This window comes from Nicotiana tabacum, chromosome 7 (assembly GCF_000715075.1).
Source record: "Nicotiana tabacum cultivar K326 chromosome 7, ASM71507v2, whole genome shotgun sequence".
Lineage (NCBI taxonomy): Eukaryota > Viridiplantae > Streptophyta > Magnoliopsida > Solanales > Solanaceae > Nicotiana > Nicotiana tabacum.
In genome coordinates, this window is record NC_134086.1 from 145,548,237 (window position 1) to 145,571,797 (window position 23,561).

The 23,561-nt window shown below is 37.8% G+C and overlaps 1 pseudogene; it reads right to left on the bottom strand.

Moving 5' to 3' along the window:
* Positions 1-2,247: 2,247 nt before the first annotated feature.
* On the bottom strand, positions 2,248-21,422 carry LOC107779113 (eukaryotic translation initiation factor 3 subunit B-like; annotated as a pseudogene).
* Positions 21,423-23,561: the final 2,139 nt, after the last annotated feature.

Here is a 23,561-nt window from a genome sequence, read left to right on the forward strand (position 1 = left end):
ACAAGTTACTTAATTACATTAATAAATGCTAAGTGAATCAACCCCAATGCATGAAAATAAGTTTTTCCAAGTTTCACCCAAAAAGGTCAAAAATGCCCCCGGGCCCACGTGGTCGAAACTCGAGATTCGGATCAAAACCCGATTACCCATTCCCCCACGAATCCAAATACATAATTTGTTTTGAAATCGGATCTCAAATTGAGGTCCAACTCCCCAATTTTTAGAAACCCTAGGTTCTACCCAAAGCACTCAATTTTCCTCCATGAAAATCTTTGATTTGAAGTTGAAATCATGTTAAAAGATGTTAAGGAGTGAAGGAAATGAGTTATAAATCACTTACCAATCGTTTTGGAGAAGAAAGGTTGTTTGGAAAATCGCCTCTTATGTTTTGGGGTTTTGAAAAGTGTAAAATAACTGAAATTTCCGTTTATTTGTACCCCTTTGAAACCCCCTGTGCGGACCGCACAAAAAGGACCGCGGCCGCACAGGCTTACCTAAAGACCTGCAATTCAGTTCCCTGTGCGGACCACACAAAGATGACTGCAGTTGCACAACCTCTACCGCGGACCGCACTAAGGCGACCGCGGCCGCGCTGGCCCCTCCGCGGTCGCACGCGATTTCTCGCGGACCGCATCAACGGGTTCAAAGACTTGTAATATTTTCTGAACCCGCAACATCTGATCTTTTAAATCTAAGGCATCCCGGAACCTACTCGAAACTCACCCGAGCCCTCAAAACTCCAACCCAAGTATGCACACTACCTCAAAACACATCTTACGAACATATTCGTGTGATCAAATCACCAATATAACCTCATGAACATCGAATTAAGCCTCAAGATCAATGAAATTTCTCAAGATTCCTTTAAACATCAAATTTCCCAATTAGGGTCTGGATCACGTCAAACGACGTCCATTTTTATCAAACTTCGTAGAAACTACTCAAATCACAAATAAGACGTGTACCTGGCATCAGAACCAAAATACGGGCCTGATACCATCACTTTCTAATCTGTTTTCATTTCAAGTTTCCTTAAATAATTTCAGAAAACAATTTCACTTAAAAAATTCATTTCTCGGGCTTGGGACCTCGGAATTCGATTTCGGCCATACGCTCAAGTCCCATATTTTCCTACGAACCCTTCGGGATCGTCATATCACGGGTCCGGGTCCGTTTACCCAAAATATTGACCGAAGTCAAATTTATTCATTTTAAAGTCAAAACTTAACATTTTTCACAAAATTCCACATTCAAGCTTTCCGGCTACGTGCCCGGACTGCACACGCAAATATAGGCAACTCTAAACAAGGTTTTCAAGGCCTCAGAGACACATAATTTGATTAAAACAGGTGATGACATCACATTCTCCACCTCCAAAACAACCATTCGTCCTCGAACAGACCAAAAAAAAGTACCTAAATCGGGGAAAAGATGGGGATAACGGTCCCGCATAACGGACTCGGACTCCCAGGTCGATGCCTCAGGAGGCTGACCTCTCCACTGAACACGAACCGAAGGAAAACTCTTCGACCTCAACTGACGAACCTGCCGGTCTAGAATAGCTACCGGCTCCTCCTCATAAGACAAGTTCTTGTCCGACTAGACAGTACTGAAATTTAACACGTGGGACGGATCGTCGTGATACTTCCGAAGCATGGACACATGAAACACTGGATGCACGGCTGATAATCTAGGAGGCAATGCAAGTCTATAAGCCACCTCTCCCACTCTATCAAGGATCTCAAATGGACCAATGAACCTTGGGCTAAGCTTGCCCTTCTTCCCGAATCTCATCACGCCCTTCATAGGCGACACTCAGAGCAATACCCGCTCACCAACCATAAAAGCCACATCTCGAACCTTGCGGTCTGCATAACTCTTCTGCCTGGACTGAGCCGTACAAAGCCTATCCTGAATAATCCTAACCTTGTCCAAGGCCTCCTGAACCAGATCCGTACCCAACAACCGAGCCTCCCCCGGCTCAAACCATCCAACCGGAGATCGACATTGCCTACCATACAATGCTTCATAAGGAGCCATTTGGATGCTCGACTGGTAGCTGTTGTTGTAGGCAATCACTGCTAAAGGCAAGAACTGATCCCACGATCCTCCGTAGTCAATGACATAGGCTCAGAGCATATCCTCCAAAATCGGAATGGTCCGCTCGGATTGCCCGTCCGTCTTAGAATGAAACGTTGTGCTCAACTCAATCTGAGTGCCCAACTCTCACTGAACTGCTCTCCAGAATCAGAAACCATCCCAAACATATAGTAACAATTTAGGAGGTAGAATATTTTGAGCAGTGTGACCAAGTCGCTTATAGGCCAAAAGTAGGAATAAGTACAGTGAACAATGTATGGAAAGACTGTTACCTGGAAGAAATGATCCTTAAGTATCCTATACAACAGCTTTTCATTGAAAGACCAAATGTTGAATCCATTTTCCATCTCATGAACTGAGGTAACAAATGTTGATACATACCTTGAAATGCACAATAAAGCAAAAGTATAAGAACCAAAATAAGAAGGTGTATTAGGGCAAAACTAATGAAAGAGCAAAATTCAATACCTTCCAGTAGGATCCCATTCAACATCTGTGGCCATAAAATGCTCAGCAGATGCCATTTTTTCAAGCTCATCGACATCAAAGAATTCCAACTGCCCATTGAAACCTTTTAGTACAGCCAAAATAAGGAAGCGGCCTCTAGGTGACCAGTAAAGAGCATTAGCCTGCTTTCCCTTAAGAGTTGTCAGCTTTGAAACACGGCCCGTGTTAGTGCCAGACCGCACAGAGTAGAAACTGATGTTTGGCCTAGGGTTGTCACCATAGATAACAACAAATCTGTGACCCTTTGGCTACCAGGAAAATGCAATAACTTTGTCGTTCTTGTTGTCAAGCTCCAAAACCTCAATCGGAATGTCCCGTTATTTGATTCTGAACAGCTCAAATCTAGTGTAAGTGCTTTTCTTAGTTTTTATGTATCGGTCAACTTTGACAGCAATGTAGTCTCCATTGCTTTGCCAATACATTTTACAATCACTAACGCTGAAGAGATTCTTCTACCTCAACTCCTCTTTGATTGGGATTTGCACAAGACTTACCTGTCAATTTAATAAAGGTTTAATTCAAATGCAAATACAAGTAGTTCCTCCAAATTAGTGATGACTTGCATAAAAGTTTTAGCACAAACCCTGGAAGGTTGATTTCCGCATTCAGGAACAAAAAGTGCAAGAATTGGATCTGCTGGCGACCAGGTAAAATCCATAACATTTTCAACCTTAATAGATTTCTTATCAATAAGAGATAAAGTCTCTATTTCATAAACAAAGATGACATTATTTCCTATTCTTGCAAAGTACTTGTCTTCTTTACCACCACTCCACCTGAAATCATCTCAAAAAGAGAGTTAAGAAAGTATTCCAGCCCCACTTTTCATTATATTTCTGAGGAATCGTGTATGCACTCAAGCATGCAAGAGTTTACAAATGTTAGGTATAACTTTACCAACAGGTAGCAGAGAAGGATAGAAAGCGTCTCTTACAATAGGATCAAATCTTACCTAAAAACTGGCCACGACACACCAGTAACACCTCTAGTTCCTCCAATTGCAAATTCATCGGCGCTTCCCTTGAAATATCTCATCACTTTCCCAGTTCTCACATCAAAAATATTTAGCACAACCCCTTGAAATAAATCTATATTAGAGGCAATCCAGTATGGCCACAATTAGATACACAAAAATAATAAAACTCAGACTTACATGAGTGTCACGGGGGTTACTTGGTTAGTGGCTGCTGTATATCACCAGATATCTTTCACTAGGGGAGAAATCAATCAGCTTTACCTGAATTTAAAGCCAGCAGAGGTAAGTCACAAAACACCTACAAAGGTTCACTAGAAAATAAACAGAAACTAACCTGTGGATGTGCATAGCGCATCAGACGGTTGAAAGTGGTAGCACCACCCCAAATTGCAGCACCTTGTCTGTGAATTGTTGCCAAATACGTTTCCAGAGGGGACCTGTAAGCACGTGATTTTTACCCTATATAAGAATTACTCCCAAAAATTCTCAAAAATAAAACAATTTTTTGTTTGTTTGCAATTGTTGTGAATTTTGTGTTATTTTTCTTGTATTGTTTGCTAAATTAATAAAAAATACAAAAATACATCACATTTGCGTTTAGGATTTAAGTTTACAATTATGAGTAATTAAGTTTGTTTTACAAGAATGAAAATTACAAAAATAGGCATTTTTTGCATTTTTAGCCTTTAATGTCCAAATTGTGTGATTGTATTTTAATTGTCATTTCATTTTATATGATAATTGTTGCTAGGAATTAATTAGTATTTTTAATAAGTTAATTTAGTTTGTGACTTAATTTAGAATTTTAGTTTTAGAAAGTAAAAGAAAAGAAGCAATAAAAGAGGAAGAAAATCGGATTGGGCCACCTTCTAATTTAAATCAACCATGGCCCAAACCAAATAAACTCCTACCGGGTCGACCCGACCCAGTCCGCCCCATAACCCCAAACAAATCCCAACCCCCCTACTTCCATTTTTTTTTTCATTTTTTGAAAACCCTAACCTAAAAAAACCTAACCACCCCCCTCTCTTCTTTTTCTCCATCTCCAAACCAAGCTCCCTCCCATGGCTTCCCATGCTGCATCGTCTTCTTCCCCGAGCTCCACCTCCCATGGCTGCCTGCCCCTTCTACCTTCGTCTTCAACACCCAGCAATACACCCCCTCTCTTCATCTTCTTCGTCCAAACTCCCCGTCCGCCATTGAAACCCAACGTCCAAACAACCATAGCTGCTCTCTCGTCGCCTTCACCCACCAAACCAAGTGACGAACGTTGTTGTTGCCGATGTTTCTTCTTCTTCTTTAGTCGCTGCTCAACAGCCTCCTCATCGTCGTTCTTCGTCGTCGAGCTCCAGCTCAAAACCACCCTCCCATGGTTGTTGCTGCTTCACCTGTCGTCGTCCACCATGACGACCAGCGACTCCATCAGCTCTCCCACCACCCCCACGTCCAGCTCCACCATTATGCCCATACGATGACCATCTCCCATCATCGTACGACAACACCACACCAGTCGACCACTATCATCGTCCTTTTCTCCACCAGTATGTCGCTTCAAACAGCCCCATCCCTCCACCTTCGTCGACCAGCCTCACGCTGCTTCATCGCCGTCTTCGTGGTCGAGTTCTTGGTCGTCTTCGTCGTCCAGCTTCATCGCCTAAAATCAACCAGAAAACATATAAAAAATTTCGGGCAGATTCGAGTTATTTTGGTTTCAAAGTTTCCGGGCAGATTTGTTTCCGTTCGAGTTCGTCGTTGTTCCGAACCGGTTAGTTGGTTTAAGTTTCATTTCTGTCTGTATTTTGTTTGATATTCTCGGATCTGAAATCAGTATATGTTTGATTCTTTTCTTGTTCGTTGTTTATCATTTCTTGATTATTTCTTCAGTTTGTTTTTTATTCATTTGTTATTGTTTAGTTTTAATATAGGAATGTGTTAGATTTAATTCGTGTTCATTTTTTTGTTTGAAGTTTGTTAGTTTTTCATCAAGTGATTTAATGTGAGTGTTTATGTGTTGGTCTTTAGTTTTTGATTTAGTTTGAATCATTCATCTTTGTTATGATGCTGTTTGATTTAGTTTGAGTTCAACTGATGTTGAGTTTAGTGATTTAAATCTACTTGTTTGTTTTGTTAAGTTTGTTGATATGAATCTGACTCTGTTAGTAATTCATGAATGTTGTTAATTTGGCAAGTTTATTATGCAGAAGTTGATTACTTGTTGATGAAATTTGATTAGGAATTGGTTATAGCTGCTATAGTTTGGTTAATTGATTCAGGAGGATTGGATATAGCTGATGGGGGTAGAATGGTAAATTGCAGTATTTTCAGGGGTAGAATGGTAATTTCAGTATTTTCAAGGGCATTTTCGGGATTTTAAAGGAGTCTTAAAAATAATTAATAAATGCTCTGTCCACTAAGTATTAAATAATATTTAAATAATATTAAAATAATACGTAGTGGGGGACAAAACATAATGGTGGAGAATTTATACATTGTTTAATATAGTGAGGGACAAAACATTAGGTAGTGGGAAATTAAAGGGGGATGGGTAGAAGATAGTATGATTTAATTTTAAAATGCTGGAAGTTGGTAAATAAATGGAGGAGCTGGACACAAATAAAGGGGGGACAATTCCGAAAATATAGAGGGGGAATTCCGAAAATATTGAGAGAACTCCGAAAATATTGAGAGGATATAGGAGATTTTCTGAATATTAAGAGAGATTTGAGGATTTTTCGGAACAGAAAAACATTCTGGAAATTTAAAGAAAGAGTAGTATACACCCTATATACAATCTGAATACACTGGATATACGGATTCAGAAATTAAGAGTTAAACATTAACTGGTCTTTCAATCTGAAAAGATTCACTTTGTTTCTATCCGTTGATTGTTGTTGGTGTTTATGGATTTTTTCATTTGGTTTGTTCCATGAGTTTGGTTGGTTATTTGCTACTACTTCACTGGTTGTTGATGGATTTCTGCTCGGTTTTTAAATCTGGTTCTGGGTGTTGCTGTTGTTGTATGCTACTGCATTCCTGCTGATCATCCTTTTCTTTTGCTTCCAATATCAGGTACACAACTAACACGCTGGTTACTGTAAACTGAAACATGAAGCATGAATATGAAATGAAGAGTTGAAGTTCTAAATTATCTTAGTTATATTCTGAATTTTATTTGTATATATACATTATTTAGCTTCCTCTAAATCTGAATCATGTAGTTGTTTAATACATATAATGGAACATCTGACAGTAGCTTAGTGGACGAACTGCCTATGTATTTCCTAAAATATAAATAAATGGTGTAGTATCTCTATCCATATTGTGTTTTCACTCTGATTTAACAAATCGCGTTCGGAACCCGACTATAACAACTCATAAGCATGTAAATAAATTAGGACCTTTTCTCTTTCATTTTTTAGAGACAAATTTAATAGAAAAAATGTAGGCACTTTAGGATTATCCTTTTTAAAATAAATGAGATGAGCCTCACCCAATAAAACGCACAAGTTGCGAGGCCCTCAATAAATGGTTAATAATTGTATAGACTTCGGGATCGGTCGTTTAGCAAATTTCACGGTCTTACCCAAAATAATGATACGCTAGTCGTTTTAGGTGCGCCTTTAACAATTTATTTTCTTAAACTCGGGTGCACATTTATGTGACCCAAATCCAAATCTCAACAGAGTCGAAATATGTCGATAACCACGGGCACATTGATGTGACGTGGTTTGAGATATATTTTTACGATGCTGCAATTCTCTGTTAAAATAATAATAATGATAAAAGCGGTTAAAAGTTAAAATTCGCACATATGTTCAACATGTATTATATCAGATAATCAAGCCGAATATGACAGTTGAGCGACCGTGCTAGAACCACGGAACTCGGGAATGCCTAACACCTTCTCCTGGGTTAACATAATTCCTTATCCGGATTTCTGGCGCACAGACTATTAAACATAGTCAATATTTTCCTCGATTCGGGATTCAACTGGTGACTTGGGATACCATAAATCTCCCAAGTGGCGACTCTAAAATAAATAAATAAATCCCGTTTCGATTGTCCTTTAATTGGAAAAAACTCCCTTCCGCGCCCCTTCGCGCGGGCGAAAAAGGAGGTGTGACAGCTCTGGCGACTCTGCTGGGGACGGTAACCCAGAATCTCTGGTTCAGGGTTCAAAAATTCGAGCTTAGAATAATTGTTATTATTTGGGTTCATTTATTATCTGATTTTATTACATGTTTTAGCCTAAATGTGCAAAATGTTACTCTTACCGCTTTGATATTATCTGAATCGTATATAAAAACTGCTACGAAATCCCTCTCTTCTCTCTCTTGGGGAGTGCACGCTGGTCGTGACTTCTTTCTGTTAGTGTCCTATTCCAAAATAGAACGAGGACTCGGAGGAGTTGCAAAATCAGATGATCTTTTGGTTACCGGTATGCAGTTCCCATCCTCGGCTCGAGTTGTCCGCTCGGGTAAGCCAGGTCTAGAACAAACACCCAGGATAAACCTAATATAGCAAAACCTCATGCCGGATCCCTAGTAGGAACGCTTGTTTGCATCATGTTGCATTTGATTTAGGGGACTCAACACAGGGGTTGGGTCCGTTTAGGACTAGCAACCTGAAATGAAAAGACCATCCTGATGCATCCTATTTGTTTTCCATGCATTTATTTGTCCCGCGCCCGCATGCTGACCGATTTTTGAATATCAGGAATATTGTGAAATTGAGGAAAAGAAAAAAAGAAGAGAAATAGCGCTTAGGGAGTTAATTGTTTATTTTTGAAAAATCCAATGCCCAAATACTGTCGAAACTCTGCCGAAATTTTGAGAAAATGAAAAAAAAAATGTTTTATTAGTTTGTTTTACTAAAAGCAAAGGAAAAATAGAAAAAAAAAGTCGTTGTTCTGTCTTGTTTTCAAAAATAGAAAAGGAAAATAGTTTATCTTGCCATGAAAAATGAAAATGAAAAAGAGTCTTATTTTTAAAATAGTTTTTTATTTGTTTATGAAAATGCCAAAAATGAAAAGGAAAAGAGTCGTGCTTTGAAAGTGGTTTTGTTATTTGCTGCCAAAAATGAAAAAAAAAGTCATGTTTTAAAATAGTTCAGTTAATTTGCCCGAACTACGCCGGTTTGATTTTCACAGGATGTGAGATACGTATGTAACCCTCATCGGGTCCAACCTCCCCTTTTGCAAAAATAGCCGTAAAAAAAATGTGTCAAAAACTTCAATTTTAGACATAAATAAATCGGGTGATGCCGTTTTTGTCAAAAATAGCCGAATGTTCCCGAAAGGGACGCCGGAAGGTTGACTTTGTATAAACGACCACCTTTGGTCATTTTTTAGATGTTGACCAGTTGGCCCACACAACCCTGAAATCTTCGTCCCTGAGGCGCTGAAAGGCCGTATTTGCAATATCGGGTCTTCTATTTTGAAAAACAATAAAAAGAGTCATAAATAAGTCGGGTGATGCTGTTTTTGTCGAAAGTAGCCGAATGTTCCCGAAAGGGACGCCGGAAGGCTGACTTTGTATAAACAGCCACCTTGGGTCATTTTTTAGGATTTTGGCCGGTTAGCTAACGCAACCTTAAAATCTTTGTCCCCGAGACGCTGAAATGACGTGTTTGCAACACCATATCTTTTATTTTAATTTGAGAAAAAAAACACAAAGAGTCAGCGGTCAGGTGAATACCGTTTAGATTTTTGGTCAAAATAAGCCGAGCCAGCTTCGGCAGTGTCTTAAACCGTTCTTGCCGAGATAGCCTTAGAGTATCTTTCAGTTGTCGAAAGACTATTTTCGTAAAAGAACGGACAAGTTTGTAAAATGTCATAAAATTATCCTTCCCGGCCTCAAAATTCATGTGAAATTTGGAAGGGGCCACGTTTGCAAAAATAACCGTTTGGTTGCATTTGTCAAACAGGGAAAGGAAACTGGCCGTTTGTTTTTGAGTTTGTAAATCTTTTGATTAGAATATGTGGGTTGTTTGATTTTCGAGTTTGTAGGTCATCTTTAAACCTTTGAAACCCAGTTTGTTTTATTATGAAAATTGAAAATTCAAAAAAAAAATGTTTCATTGTTGTTACCTTTCATTTAGTCCGAACTACGCAAGGTCTGATTCATGCGGGGTCATGATACATAGGCAATCTCTATAAGATTCGACCACACCTAAAAAAAATGTTGAAATGAAAAAAATGTTGTTTATAATGAGGACTGACTGAGTCCATTCTAACCTGTTTTGCTTTGAATTGTGAAGAAAAATTGAGGTGGTCGGTTTGTGGTAAGATGGAAACACAAGATCCAAGGAAAATGATAACTGACATCGAAGTTGTTACAAGTGCTCAAGAGACTCAGGGTCAGAGGATTCAACAGGAGTCTACTGTGCCGGAGAAAAATAGAATACTGACACAGCAAATGACCGAAATGTGTCAAGCATGGGCCAGTGGTCAAGAACAGCCTCGTCATGAGTCACAATTTGTGACACAACAAGAGCAGTACCACTCCCATGAATACCACTCGTACTCGTTTGATGTTCCTGAAAAGATTGAGAAGCCTGCCCGAAAGATGGTACAAGAAGAAATGACCCAAAGAGTGAAAAGCTTAGAACAATGGTTGACAAATATGCAAGGGTCGGCAGGTCAAAAGAGTGTTGCCTTCAAAGATCTGTGTATGTTCCCCGATGTCCACTTGCCGCCTGGTTTCAAGACTCCCAAATTTTAAAAGTACGATGGACATGGAGATCCCATAGCCCACCTGAAAAGGTATTGCAATCAACTGAGGGGTGCGGGAAGAAATGAAGAATTGTTGATGGCTTATTTTGTGGAAAGCCTTACGGGAGTAGCCTCCGAGTGGTTTGTGGATCAAGACACGTCTCGCTGGTATGTCTGGGATGATATGGCACAGGCCTTTGTCAAATAGTTCCAATACAGCATCGACATTGCCCCAGACCGCATTTCCCTTTCAAACCTGAAGAAGAAACCAAGTGAAAGTTTTCGGGAATATGCCATTAAATGGAGAGAGCAAGCAGCTCGAGTTAAGCCACCCATGGATGTCCACGAGCTAATAACTGTCTTCCTTCAAGCGCAAGAGCCAGATTACTTTCAAAACATGATGTCCGCAGTTGGCAAATCCTTCTCGGAAGCAATCAAAATGGGAGAAATGATAGAGAATGGTCTTAAGACGGGCAAAATTATAAGTCAAGCAGTTTTTAAAGCCGCAACTCAGGCTTTCCGGGTTGAGTCTGATAATTTTAGCGACACAAATGACAAGATTGAAGAAATCATGATGACATCAGGGTCGAGAAGAGGTCCCATGAGAACATCTCAAAAGTATGAGCAGCCTCCTCAAGTTTTCCATGAATCCCCCGAGCAATATTATCCCCCTCAGAACCCACAGCACTCTGTTGTTCCACCTCAGTATGTTGCCCAGCCACCAAAACACCCTAGAAGGCGAGCACGAGCATCACAAAATCTCCGGAAGCCTCCACAAAATTTTCAAGTGCCCTATAACCCACATCCAAGCCAGAGGTATAAAGGGGAACGAAGGTTGAAAGATAATTTTACAACAATAGGAGAGTCCTATGAAAGCTTATTTGAGAAGTTAAAGTATTATGACATGATTGCATCTATTCCTCCAAATCATGTGGACCTACGTGCAAGAAGCTTTGACCCTTCTAAAAGGTGTGCATACCATTCCAATGCCCAGGGGCACAATGTTGAAAGCTGTCGGGATTTGAAAAGAGAAATAGAAAGGATGATCCAGGAAAATCTGATTGTGATCCAAGATAGCGACGCCCAGAATATCGCGCAGAATCCTTTACCGGCACATCATGATGCACACTTTGTGGGGAAGATGCCTGGTGACATGGAGTTTGAGAATCATCACGGGAAACTGCTAACTGATGATAATGATATTGAAGTTGGTAATGGTCTTGGAAATGATGATGCAGAACTCAGTGGCTAAAACTAATTGGAAAGGCACTCCATCTCTTGGTCAGCCAGAGAAGAGTTTTGGTGGTTTATTTTGTTGTCATTTCTGTCGTCCGGATTATTTCAAGGTTGTAATCCGGATATTGTCTTGTGGTCAAACCCCCTTATCCTTTTATTTGTCTAGTACCTAATATGGTGTTATCTGGGTTGGTTTTAGGGTTGTAACTGTTTATTTTGTTGTTCAAACAGTTCCGCCGTTTGTCTAAATGCAAATTCCGGTCTATTATCTCCAGTCATCTTCTTTGTTTAGTTTTCTTTACCCTTTTGTTTTGCTTTTGTTCAACGCCGATTCTAGTGATATGACATGCGCACACAGTTTAGGCCTAATCTTAAAAGTTGATCGTAAAGCCATTTGGGGATGATCGGGACCCTTTTGAAAATAAGAACAGTTTGAGATCATTTGAAGCCCGAACCGTGTGAAACTGGGGTGAGGTAAAACATAAAGAAAACCGTAAAAGCAAATTGGCCATATTGACAAGGGGGCCATTCGTGGTGATAAAAGTGAGAGTATTGCCCATCGGTGCTTTAAAAATGACAAATAAAAAGGCGAATTTGTGGATATGGTTATCAAGTCTGGCACAATCAGAAAATGTTGCGATGTTTAAGTGTGTTGTTTGCACTTGGCCTGTTTTGAAGACTGGAATGACGAAGGCATTTTGTTCTGCTACCAACACTTTATCCTTCGTTACCCCTTTTGAGCCTTATTTATTTTCTTTCATACCCCTCATTCGGAATCAGTAGCAAAGGTTAGAAACACAAACATGAAAGAAAAAAAGAAAAAGAAAAAAAAGGAAAAGAAAGCGACAAAAACAACAAAAAACAACAAAAGAAAAAAAATGAAAAGAAAAGAAAAAATGATAACAAAAACAAAAGAAAGTCAGAAGAAAACAAAGGAATTGGGAACTACGTTTGACCTGATTCCTCAAAGAGGATACGTTGGCGCTTCAGGGCTCGGTCATAGTGTGCATGGTGTGCATAGTGTAACAGAGTGTAAAAAATAAAAAATCCCCAAGCAAGAAACTGGGGCAGAAGTTGTGCTTGATGTAGAGAAAGCCGGTTCCGAAGGTTGTAAATTTTGAACCCAAATTGATTCATTTTGAGCCGCTAATACCCTTTCTTTCCAGCCCTATCCAAAACCCCACGTTACGGTCCAAAGAAAGACCTTTTGACCAGTCTTTGAAAGATGCCAAGTCATACAAACGGAAGTCGGGGATAGCACCCCGATTCCCAACAGAGAAAAGGATCATGGACTGGAAATGAATTGATAGCCAAAAAGAATCCCCAGCAGAGAGAGTCATATCAGCAACACTCCAAATCCCCAGCTGGAAAGTGATACAAATGAGAGAGTCTTATCAGTGAAAATCTTCACGGGGACCATAAGGCGATGAAAGCTGAGAGAAAAATCAAAATGAGAGAGGCTTGACAGTGAAAACCCTTCGGGCACTACAAGTCGAATAAAGATTGAGAATCAGATGGAAATCACCAGACAAAAGTTGTGAAAGATGATTAACGACGGAGGATAGGCCATATGTGCATGTCATGACCATTAGAGTTGGTATCTGCATTTGATAGGTTTTTATTTTTTCCTCATTAGAGAGTCATCTCTTTCCTTTGTCTTTTATTCTATTCCTTTTTATCTTTCTCCTTTCATAGAAAAATTCCCCAGTAGAGTCTATTTGGTCAGAACAAGTGAGAAATGACTTCAAAATCTGCCATCAGCTTTCCAATTATGCAAGACGAGATCTGACTAGTACATCCAAGTGGTATAGTCAGCAAGAAAGAAGCGCGAGGCCAGTGTCAAGAAAGATATTCCCAGCAAGAGGGAATTGACAAAAGGATGGATGAGTGTCAAGAGGGATATCCTCGCCGAAATCAAAGGTTATAGACCTCAAGGCCAAGGCCCGTGGATAAATCAAGAAAGAACAACGCGGGGAGAAATGAGCATGATTTGGGAAATTCATATGAGACTAAAAGGTCGGGGAAATGCCAGTTTTCGAGCTATGCCACAAAAGAAAAGGGATATCCCCAGCAGAAAGGGATCATCCCCAAGCAAATAATATCATCCCCAGCAAGTTTTTTGGATCGCAGAGCAGGGAAGGAGAAAGGGAAAAGTCATCCCTAGTAGGAGTATCACAACCAACCAACACAGTCGAATCTTAAAGGAAATGACATTGATGGCAGAAAGGCATGCCATAAAGAAGATTTTCAAACTGGGGCAGAAAATTTTCTTTTCATTTTGAAAATTTTCTGGAAGTCAGGTATCCACATGGGGAAGAAGAAAGATAACACCAGTCTTAAGGAAAGTGGGTTTTGAACCAGTGTTATCCCCAGCAGACAGAACAAAGAGATGAAACTGGTGTTTCGAAAAAGCAAAAGCCATTATCATCCCCAGCAGCTTCCAGAAGAATGAAGCACCGATTTGAAGGAATAAAATTCCCCCAACAGCGTTATCCTCAACAACGTTATCCCGAGATGATAACACTTTTATCCCCAACAGTGTTGAGAGAAAATAAAAAATTTTGAAGGAGGGGAAGAAAGGAGACTCCCCCAGTGGTATTATCCCCAGCAGGTAAGTAAGTAATTCCCCAACAACATTATCCCTAATAGTCTCGTGGGAAGACAACACGAGCTTTTAAAGGAGGAAGCCATCTCCAGCAAGGCTACAAATCGGTCACCATTTTAAAACTGATAAATGTTTCTTTGCTTGAGAGTTGAAACAAGAACAAAGTAGCGCAAGGGAAAAAGAAAAGAAAAGAAGAAATTACAAAGGTAAGTTTCTCAAATCTTTGATCTTTACATTTTCCTCCTAGGATAAAAGTCCTAGTCTGATGGATTTCCCTCCCGATGAAATCTTAGTCCGATGAAATTTTCTCCTAAGATATTAAATCTTAGTCCGATGAATTTTTCTCCTAAGATAGAAAACTTAGTCCGATGAAATTTTCTCCTAAGATATCAAATCTTAGTCCGATGAATTTTTCTCCTAAGATAGAAAACTTAGCCCGATGAAATTTTCTCCTAAGATATCAAATCTTAGTCCGATGAATCTTTCTCCTAAGATCACAACAAAATAGACCTAGTTTGATGATTTATCTCCTAGAGTCAAAATCTTGGTCCGATGGAATTTTTTTCCTCCCAAGATAAGATATCAAATCTTAGTCCGATGAATCTTTCTCCTACGATCACAACAAAATGGACCTAGTTTGACGATTTATCTCATAGAGTCAAAATCTTGGTCCGATAGAATTTTTTTCCCAAGATATCATAACAAAATCTCAGTCCGATGAATTTTCTCCTAGGATCAACGTCTTAGTCTGATGATTTTTTCTCCTAAGATAGAAAACCTAGTCTGATGAATTTTCTCCTAGGAAAATTTGAAAAAAAAAAAGAAGAAGTTTGAATTTGAAAAAAAAGGGAGTCATTTTTTTAGTTTTCTTAAGATTATCAATGTTCGGTTGTTGTTGAGGTCTGGAGCCCCCCCGAAGAACAGAATGACGATTTATTTTTAAAGTTGTTGTCGAGGTCAGGAGCCCTCCTGAAGAACAAAATGACGATTTATTTTTCGAAGTTGTTGAAATCTCGCCCGCCTGAAGAAAGGAATGGTGATTTATTTTTCAAAATTGTTGTTGAGGTCAGGAGCCCCCCTGAAGAACAGAATACAGCCGAAATCCCCAGCAGGAAACAAAAAAAATTCCCAGCAGAGGAAGGAAGTCCAAGACTCGATGGAAAAATAATGCGAAGCTCCCGAAAAGGAAATAAGCAGTTCGAGATCGGCAGTCAAGGGAGAATACAAGACAAATCGAAAGTAAAGAAATACCAGAGAAGTCACCGAGACATCAAAGCAACAAGAGACACAAGAGCATGATCTAGATAAGATTTTGTAATTCATAGACTATGGTCTAGTCTAGCTTCTTGTTTTCTTTCAGCATGGTGTAATAAGGAGGTCGGCAAGCAGTAATAACAGCATGCAACAGTAGTAACATTGCAGTCCCATGGTAGTCCCAGCTACCAAAACTTCCCGAACTACATTAACCTGATTCCCTTCTAGCCAGGGATATGTAGGAAACCTTTGAAGCAAAAGTTCGGTTAAATATTTTTCAAAAAAATGCTTCACACGGAGTACTCGGATGGGCAAAAATCGCTCACTTTATCTTTGCACGAAAACTCTTCGTGTCTTTGGACAAAGAGGGGCAGCTGTAAGCACGTGATTTTTGCCCTATATGAGAATTACTCCTAAAAATTCTCAAAAATAAAACAATTTTTTGTTTGTTTGCAATTGTTGTGAATTTTGTGTTATTTTTCTTGTATTGTTTGCATTTGTCTGTGCATGTTTATTTGCTAAATTAATAAAAAATACAAAAATACATCGCATTTGCGTTTAGGATTTAAGCTTACAATTATGCGTAATTAAGTTTGTTTTACAAGAATGAAAATTACAAAAATAAGCATCTTTTGCATTTTTAGCCTTTAATGTCCAAATTGTGTGATTGTATTTTAATTGTCATTTCATTTTATATGATAATTGTTGCTAGGAATTAATTAGTATTTTTAATAAGTTAATTTAGTTTGTGACTTAATTTAGAATTTTAGTTTTAGAAAGTAAAAGAAAAGAAGCAATAAAAGAGGAAGAAAATCGGATTGGGCCACCTTCTAATTTAAATCAACCATGGCCCAAACCAAATAAACTCCTACCGGGTCGACCCGACCCAGTCCGCCCCATAACCCCAAACAAATCTCAACCCCCTACTTCCATTTTTTTTTTCATTTTTCATTTTTTGAAAACTCTAACCTAAAAAAACCTAACCACCTTCCCCCCTCTCTTCTTCTTCTTCTCCATCTCCAAACCAAGCTCCCTCCCATGGCTTCCCATGCTGTATCGTCTTCTTCCCCGAGCTCCACCTCCCATGGCTGCCCGCCCCTTCTCCCTTCGTCTTCAACACCCAGCAATACACCCCCCTCTCTTCATCTTCTTCGTCCAAACTCCCAGTCCGCTATTGAAACCCAACGTCCAAACAACCATAGCTGCCCTCTCGTCGCCTTCACCCACCAAACCAAGTGACGAACGTTGCTGTTGCCGATGTTTCTTCTTCTTTAGTCGCTGCTCAATAGCCTCCTCATCGTCGTTCTTCGTCGTCGAGCTCCAGCTCAAAACCACCCTCCCATGGCTGTTGCTGCTTCACTTGTCATCGTCCACCATGACGACCAGCAACTCTATCAGCTCTCCCACCACGCCCACGTCCAGCTCCACCATTACGCCCATACGATGACCATCTCCCATCGTCGCACGACAACACCATACCAGTCGACCACTATCATCGTCCTTTTCTCCACCAGTATGTCGCTTCAAATAGCCCCATCCCTCTACCTTCGTCGACCAGCCTCACGCTGCTTCATCGCCGTCTTTGTGGTCGAGTTCTTGGTCGTCTTCGTCGTCCAGCTTCATCGCCTAAAATCAACCAGAAAATATATAAAAAATTTCGGGCAGATTCGAGTTATTTTGGTTTCAAAGTTTCCGGGCAGATTTGTTTCCGTTCGAGTTCGTCGTTGTTCCGAACTGGTTAGTTGGTTTAAGTTTCATTTCTGTCCATATTTTGTTTGATATTCTCGGATCTGAAATCAGTATATATTTGATTCTTTTCTTGTTCGTTGTTTATCATTTCTTGATTGTTTCTTCAGTTTGTTTTTATTCATTTGTTCTTGTTTAGTTTTAATATAGGAATGTGTTAGATTTAATTCGGGTTCATTTTTTTGTTTGAAGTTTGTTAGTTTTTCATCAAGTGATTTAATGTGAGTGTTTATGTGTTGGTCTTTAGTTTTTGATTTAGTTTGAATCATTCATCTTTGTTATGATGTTGTTTGATTTAGTTTGAGTTCAACTGATGTTGAGTTTAGTGATTTAAATCTACTTGTTTGTCCTGTTAAGTTTGTTGATATGAATCTGACTCTGTTAGTAATTCATGAATGTTGTTAATTTGGCAAGTTTATTATGCAGAAGTTGATTATTTGTTGATGAAATTTGATTAGGAATTGGTTATAGCTGCTATAGTTTGGTTAATTGATTCAGGAGGATTGGATATAGTTGATGGGGGTAGAATGATAAATTGCAGTATTTTCAGGGGTAGAATGGTAATTTCAATATTTTCAAATGGCATTTTCGAGATTTTAAAGGAGTCTTAAAAATAATTAATGAGTGCTATGTCCACTAAGTATTAAATAATATTAAAATAATACGTAGTGGGGGACAAGACATAATGGTGGAGAATTTATACATTGTTTAATATAATGGGGGACAAAACATTAGGTAGTGGGAAATTAAATGGGGGTGGGTAGAAGATAGAGGGATTTAATTTTAAAATGCTGGAAGTTGGTAAATAAATGGAGGAGCTGGACACAAATAAAGGGGGGACAATTTCAAAAATATAGAGGGGGAATTCCGAAAATATTGAGAGAACTCCGAAAATATTGAGAGGATATAAGAGATTTTCTGAATATTAAGAGAGATTTGAGGATTTTTCGGAACAGAAAAACGTTCTGGAAATTTAAAGAAAGAGTAGTATACACTTGATATACAATCTGAATATACTGTATATACGGATTCAGAAATTAAGGGTTAAATATTAACTAGTCTTTCAATCAGAAAAAGATTCACTTTGTTTCTGCCCGTTGATTGTTGTTGGTGTTTCTGGATTTTTCATTTGGTTTGTTCCTTGAGTTTGGTTGGTTATTTGCTACTACTTCATTGGTTGTTGCTGGATTTCTGCTCGATTTTTAAATCTGGTTGCTGGGTGTTGCTGTTGTTGTATGCTACTGCATTCCTGCTGCTCTTCCTTTTCTTTTGGTTCCAATATCAGGTACACAACTGACACGCTGGTTACTGTAAACTGAAACATGAAGCATGAATATGAAATGTAGAGTTGAAGTTCTGAATTATCTTAGTTATATTCTGAATTTTATTTGTATATATACATTATTTAGCTTCCTCTAAATCCAAATCATGTAGTTGTTTAATATATATAATGGAACATCTGACAGTAGCTTAGTGGACGAACTGCCTATGTATTGCCTAAAAAATAAATAAATGGTGTAGTAACTCTGTCCATATTGTGTTTACACTCTGATTTAACAAATCGCGTTCGGAACCCGACTATAACAACTCGTAAGCATGTAAATAAATTAGGACCTTTTCTCTTTCATTTTTTAGAGACAAATTTAATAGAAAAAATGTAGGCACTTAAGGATTATCCTTTTTAAAATAAATGAGATGAGCCTCACCCAATAAAACACACAAGTTGCGGGGCCCTCAATAAATGGTTAATAATTGTATAGACTTCGGGATCGGTCGTTTAGCAAATTTCACGGCCTTACCCAAAATAATGATACGCTAGTCGTTTTAGGTGCGCCTTTAACAATTTATTTTTTTAAACTCGGGTGCACATTTATGTGACCCAAATCCAAATCTCAACAGAGTCGAAATATGTCGATAACCACGGGCACATTGATGTGACGTGGTTTGAGATATATTTTCACGATGTTGCAATTCTCTGTTAAAATAATAATAATGATAAAAGCGGTTAAAAGTTAAAATTCGCACATATGTTCAACATGTATTATATTAGATAATCAAGCCAAATATGACAGTTGAGCGACCGTGCTAGAACCACGGAACTCGGGAATGCCTAACACCTTCTCCCGGGTTAACAGAATTCCTTATCTGGATTTCTGGCGCGCAGACTATTAAACAGAGTCAATATTTTCCTCGATTCGGGATTCAACCGGTGACTTGGGACACCAAAAATCTCATAAGTGGCGACTTTAAAATAAATAAATAAATCTCGTTTCGATTGTCCTTTAATTGGAAAAACTCCTTTCCGCTCCCCTTCGAGGCGGCGCGGGCGAAAAAGGAGGTGTGACAAGACCATTAAACAAAACTCTCATAAAAGAAAAAAAATATCTTTTAAAGAAATAGTTTCGGTACAAGACCCATTTTGAATTCTAAAAATATGAGACACTTAACAATACCACAAATAATCCATGAATGGATAACTAAATGAGCACAAAGAGGAAATAAGTTCACTTACAGAACGTTTGTAAACAAGCTCAGGCTTCAACTGTCTTGCATCATTCCAGAGGACTTCTGTGTCATTGCAAGCCCGAATCACAAACTGGTCTCTAGCTTTCTCATCAGTAAGCCACTGTTGCAGATTCTCTTGCCAGGTTACAAACAACTCAATGTTAGCAGATGAATGAAAAACTAATATTTAAGACACATAGCGCTCGCCGGAGAAAAAGACAGCTGATGAAGAGCCTAACCCTTGGAACATAAGGCTTGATCTCTGGTCGAGCCCACTCATCGGGAACTTTCAGGAATTTCTCAATGTCGTCAAACATGTTAACAACAAATATATGCGACATATCAAGCTTGTATCCATGTGTCTTCTCCTTACTCAGCTCAGCTTGCTAAAGCAGAAAAACATAGCAACATGACACTGGTTAACATCTTCCACAATTCAATTACAAGTCTCACACATTGTCTAAAGAAATGAGATACATCGTAGCTTCTAAGGAGAAAAAATGGAGTACCTGAGGAGTATTATACTCGATGAAGCAGTACCTAAGGGTTTTCTGAGTCTCAGGATCAACAGGCATCCAGAGACCATCCTCCTTAATAACACCAAGTTGGCTGTAAATTTTCTGAACTACTCCTTCCAACTTCTCAAATTTCTCTTTAGGCACCACAGGAAGATTGTCCACCACCAGTATGTTCCCAAAACCAGTATCAAACTCCGAGGGGTCCTCCTCCATTAAGTCATCATCATCACTGATAATATCCAAATAACATACAAATTCAAAACCAAAGGAAAAACTACAAAACCCATTTTCATGGTATATGAACCAAAGAGAATTTAAACTCTACAAACCCTTTCTTTATCGGTATGAACCAAAATCACAATTACAAACCAAAAGAACCTAAACTTCAAACAAAGCCACAATTACAAACCAAAAGAGCCTAAACTTCAAACAAAAGAAACGAAACCAAGCAGAATCACATAAAAATTCATATATAAATTAAGGTATTACCCAGCGTCTGAAAATACAAATGGAGATATCAAATCCCCAATATAGACGCTAAAACTCTATCTTATCAACAAATGAACAGAACTCAAGGAAAATGCAAAAACACATAAAAATCCGTATATAAATCAAGAAATGGTAATGGATCTATAACTCAACATATTCAAGACTCGCAAATGCAAAACTCAACATATTCAAAATCCAACAACAACAACAACCCAGTGAAATAGCACAAGTGAGGTCTGGGGAGGGTAATGAGTACTCAAAACCCAAGAAAACGCTAAAAGTCTAATCTTCACAACATATTAACAGGCCTTGCACACTCAATAGAAGAACATTGACAAAATCCAAACTTCACATCATAGAAAAGAAGCCCAGACATATACGCCATAAAAATTTTAACATATTGAACTGAATATAAACATAAAATAAAACCAATAAACTCAAAAACCCAACAAAACACTAGAAATTTCTAATCTTCAAAACATATGAACCAAAACAATAAACTCAAACTCCAAAAAAAATAAAAAGACCCAGACTTTACAGCAAAGAAAGAAAACCCATAAGCATCACCACATAAAAAGCGCATATATAAATCATAAAAATGCAGAAACACAAAAAAAAGAAGAAGGGAAAGTCAAGATTTAAGACTTGGGTATGCTGCAATCTTTACCGGGAGGAAGATGAATTGAGTCAAGATCGTTTTGGGAAAGATCCACACCAATCCTAGCGGCTATGGCTGTGATTTCTCCCATAGACGTAACGTCCACCATGATTGGAACTCTCTTATCTTTGTTTATCTTTCTTTCTGTGTTCTATATGGAATGGTGTGTATAGGAGAGAGATAGCCACCTTTGAAGCTGAAAGCAGAAGTGTGAGCTTAGCGATAGAGGCAATGTGCACGCATACGAAGAGTGGAACGGTAAGGTTTTTCTGTAGCTCTTATTGGGGTTACACTGTTCTTTTTTTTTCCCCGGGTAAATGGGTCTCTTTAATGGGTCGGTTAAATGGTTCGGTTTGGGAGGACTCTCCCATTGGATCTTTTTTTTTTGAAGTAGTATTTACGAATGTACCTTGCACGTTAATAATGACACGTGATGGTTTAACCATTTAAATCATTTGAAAGTTGAAAATATTATTGTATTAGCATAATACATGAATTCAAGATAAAAGGACATCATCATAACTTACACAAACGATTAATTTAATCATGTTAGTTAGATAACTATGTATTATAGTTTAACAGTATTTAATTTGATGGTATTTTACCGAATATTTTTTTGTAGATGATTTTTTGTGTGTATGTTTTCTTCTAATACTTTGGTTGATATGTCATAACCAGAACTCTTATTGTCGATATTGATATTCCTCTTGAAAGTACAACATATAGTTGTTCGTCCAAGAAAATATATTTGCAATAAATATAGTCCAATATTTAGGATGTTTATCCTTGTGCTTTATTTATTATAATTGCAAAATATAGACATATCGAAAATTATTTTCACACAAATTTAAAAGAATATTCTTTAGTTTCGAAAGACAAAAATTGAATTCAGGGATAAAATATATTTAGAAGCACATTGACTAATATCATAATTTTTGCACGTATGACGTTATTGTCAAAACTTCTATATACCATCTATGTGCTTACATAAGCTATTCAGCTGATCTAAGTTTTTCAGTAGCATGATGGGCATAGTTTTCTTCAAAATCAATCTATACGCAATTGAAGATGAATTTTAACTTAGTCTATTACATATACAGTGACACTGACATATATAAAAAAAATAAACTTCACAACATGAATGATAGAAGACCATTTGGTATTAAATTATTTGATTATTCTTCTTTGTAGCAATTGTTGGTATCATATTATACTGAATCAAAAACTAAAACATATATTATTTTTACCATAAAATTTTACAATCAACCTTTTATTTAGTTGATCAACATATTTATTTCTGTTAGCTAAGATAGCTTTTTAATTTCTATCGCGCAAATTACCTTTTAATCTATTGATAGAAATATTTTTCTTATTAAATGCACTACTATTACAATAGGGATTGATAACTAAGTGTTCTGGAAGAACCAAAACATCTTTTATTAGATGCTCTTCTTCGTTTCTGACACAAAGCAAGAAGTTACTGACTATTGGATCTGTTCTTATTTTATATTTCTTGTCAGTTGAATGTTTTTCATTTGAGGCTATAAGTATAATTTTGACAAGCTAGTTTTCAGTCTCTGCTTTTGTCGATTTTGTAACTATTGATAGTACTTGACGGAAATCACCTTCCAAGCCATTAGTTTTCCCCTAATGATTCACTGGTATTCAATATATCTCTAGGGCATAAGAACTTTATCCCATATTATCAATTTTGTTTTTCTTATAAATTTAGAACTATTGCTTTGCTTTGATATATTTATGATGGTTATTTAAGATATTTGAAGAGATATATCAAATCTATTTGTTATTATTGCTAACAGTATCATGCCTCTTGCTTTGACATTTGCAAGTAATGCATGACATAAAAGTATTATTTCTATTCTGTCGGAGGCATCTACAAAGGATAATCCCATTATAAGAGTCGATTTTTATAATATAGTCTTGAAAACTTGTTCTTGTTCAGGATTTAGCTTTGATTGTGTTTCAACATACACATGTATGACCATTTGATTCTTTATACTATAATAACATTTTTTACTTTGTGTTTTAATTTTTTTAATCTCTAACGCTCTTTTTATGGAATAAATTTATGTACCCTAATATTTTTCTAAACTTGAAAAATAATTTTACTCATACGATAAATTTAAAAATAATTGAATTGGATTCTTTTGATAAATAATTAATTGAAAGATTTAATTATTTGGTCTTAATACAAAAAATAATTTATTTTATGTTGATTCAGATTCTTAATATTA